The 2,996-nt window shown below is 36.5% G+C and overlaps 1 long non-coding RNA gene across 1 annotated transcript; it reads right to left on the bottom strand.

Annotated features, from left to right (window-relative positions):
* LOC148266598 (uncharacterized) lies at positions 1-2,097 on the bottom strand. Its single transcript, XR_015817575.1, has 2 exons — positions 1,400-2,097; positions 1-1,253 (listed from the first exon to the last, which is right to left on the bottom strand). It is a non-coding gene; the product is annotated as an uncharacterized LOC148266598 (long non-coding RNA).
* Positions 2,098-2,996: the final 899 nt, after the last annotated feature.

The following is a 2,996-nucleotide window of genomic DNA, read 5'->3' as shown; positions in this document are numbered from 1 at the left end:
CTTAATTAATTATTTTTATATAAATATATTTTCAATTTGTAAATGGAAAAAAAGAAGAAAAAAAAAATACTGATCCCACAGAGCTGGTAACTAGTGGGTCATCTTCTTCCCCTGTTAAAACAACAGTCATGGCTACTCCCAGAACAATTCTTCAACTTTATAAACAACAAACGTCTTGTCTCATCTATGACCCTCTACAGTCCCACAACAATTCTTCAACTTCCTCCTTTTCCACTCTTGTTCTCCAAGCTCCAAAATGTCCGCCCCTAAACTCCTCCTCCTCCTTATCTTCTTCTTCTTCCTCCACACCTGCAACAGGGTCTCGGTTTTAGCCCTGGATTCTGTCAAAACCGGCAACATTGATGTCGTGGTCAGAAGGGCTCGTACCCAATCCATCGAAGATTGCCTGGCGAAAACCGAGCCGGAAATGGACTCCGAGACCAGCCGGAGAGTTTTGTTGATGCAGAAGAAGTACATCAGCTACGAGACGCTGAAGAGAGACATGGTTCCTTGCATTAGGCCGGGTGCCTCTTACTATGACTGTCAGGCTGGGGTAGCAAACCCTTATAACAGAGGGTGTGAGATGATTACGAGGTGTGCAAGAGGTATTAAGGACATCAAGAATTGAAATTGGATGGAAATGGGTAATGAGTCTTTTGCCTTTTATGGATTTGGTATCTTTTTGGGGGTTTATGTAAGTGTATGTAAGATCCATGTTTATACTTCCTATATATACATACATGCATGCTTATTTGGTATTTGCAGAGATCTGGATTTCTTATTTTAGGAGTATTTAGTTCCCTCATTAGAATACAAAACTTTTCTTTTTCAAAAGCGTGATAAGCACCATTGAAAAATTGTTTCCAGAAAACAAGATCTTGATGATGACATTGCCTAAAAATTGTAACTTGTTCTTAAATTTTTGTGCTTCTTTCCAAGTTGGTGTTGGTCATGACAGTTTTAGAAACTTCAAGGTGATCTCAGCTATTTCGTTTTCTTTTTCCCATTCCACTAACCAAGAATTCTATGGTGACCCGGAGGCATCATGTCTCTGTCATATTTCTAAAGTTGCAGAGTGTAGTTATCAAATCACTAGCCAAATTTTCTAAATTACTGCAAATATCCAAATCTATTAAGTTACCGTGAAATGTTGGAGAATTTCTGAAGATATATTTTGCTTTTAGGCACCCAAGTAGCCCCTCCAACTTGCAACCAAGTTTCATTTTTCTGCTTTAATGGTGCTGAAAATCTTCCTGTTAGCAAGAGATGTTTTTAAAGTGGAGAACAGAAGGATCGCATAACTGGATAAGATAATTTTACTGGCAAGTGGGATGCCTTTTTTTAATATCAACTAGACTTTAAGGATATTTCAGCAGTTCTCTGCTGTGTCAAACCTCACCTGCCTCCTGGTTTGAAGGAACTCCTCTTTAGCCAAATGCTTCAGCGGGGATCCGTTGTTCAAATCCTATTTGATGATACTAATCACTGAGTCCAATCTCAGATGATTGACAGGATATCTTCGTTTTCGGAGGGGGGTCACATCTGATTCATAATCCGAGGGGAAACTAGCATAGTTAGCAGTGTAGGTTAGTGTGTTCTGATGCATCTATCTGCTGCTATTTAGCCTTGTTATGCACTCTGCTCTTATCTTAATATCAGAGTTGCTTTTTATACAAAGGAAAACAATCCCTTTCCATAATTTGAAGAAAAAATTCATCTGAGAATAGATATATCTTGCTATCAGTCCTAGAAAAGTGATGAAGTTTCAGTTTTTTGATCTTCACATATTTTTCTTTTTCATAAGCTTAGAACTGAACTGATTCACTTTTACATGAACGGTCTCCATTTTATAGGAGGTATATTAACTATCTTACTTTTTAGGCGTTAACGTAGAAATAATACATTGAGTTGTTTCTTATCAGCTTAACGATTTAGAATAATTGGTCTTCAGTAATTATTATAATCAATTATTTCACATGGTATTAAAGTCAAAGATCTAAAGTTTAAATCTTTAACTGTTAATCTATTTTCACGAGCTAGTTTGTAAATAATATCTATTCCTTTAACTGTTAATTTAAAGTTAAAGGAAGCCCTCTAGAAGATTATCATATCTTTACTGTTGGTCACAGCTTGTCATTATCAAACCTGGTTGTCCTAGCTTGAGACTGGATCATAGATGTTTTCGCTATTATTTATCGACTCGTCTTGTTAACATAGCTCTTTATGTATATAGCTTAATCACCTTTTGGTTTGCCAACAGGTTTCTTGTCACTGACAGATTAGTAGAAAATACCTCTATAATGCATCAGGAAAGCAGGCAAACAGCTGTTTCTTTCGAGCTTGGCCTGCATCCGATTGATATCTTTCTTAAATCTTACTTGCACGGTGACAATTTGCCATTGATGAATTATGCTTTCTAAATTACTATATAAATATTGTGTTTTTGAAGTTTGATTTTAGACTGTCTGCTTTCGATGTTAAAAGGCTTAGGTTAAACAACTAGAGGCATCATACACCTATGGACTAGTGATCTTACGACTCCCGGCAAGACAATCCCCAAGTTATTCATTCTTTCGTACACCATGTCCAACTTGAAACCCATTTTGTAGGACAGCTTAAAAAAGCTCAACCTAATTTTTAAAAGCCCATATAATAGGCCCATTTAAAAAGCCCAGCCTAATTTTAAAGGCCCATTTAATTTACCAATTTAAAAAGCCCAACATAATTTTAAAAGCCCATATACTAGGCCAATTTAATAAGCCCATCCTAATTTTAAAAGCCCATATAATAGGCAAGTTGATGTAATAGGCCCATCTAAAAAACCCATTTAGTAGTCAATTTAAAAGCCCGTGTAATAGGCCCATTTAAAACGTCCAACTTGATTTTAGAAAAGCCCATTTAGTAGGCCAATTTAAAAGGCTCATATGTTAGGCCCACTTAAAGAGACACCTAATTCTTAAAAGCCCATTTGATAGGTCAGACTAAAAAGCCATGTA

Source organism: Carica papaya, chromosome 3, assembly GCF_054855325.1.
Source record: "Carica papaya isolate Zhongbai chromosome 3, ASM5485532v1, whole genome shotgun sequence".
Taxonomy (NCBI): Eukaryota; Viridiplantae; Streptophyta; class Magnoliopsida; order Brassicales; family Caricaceae; genus Carica; species Carica papaya.
This window is presented reverse-complemented; position numbering and strand designations above follow the sequence as displayed.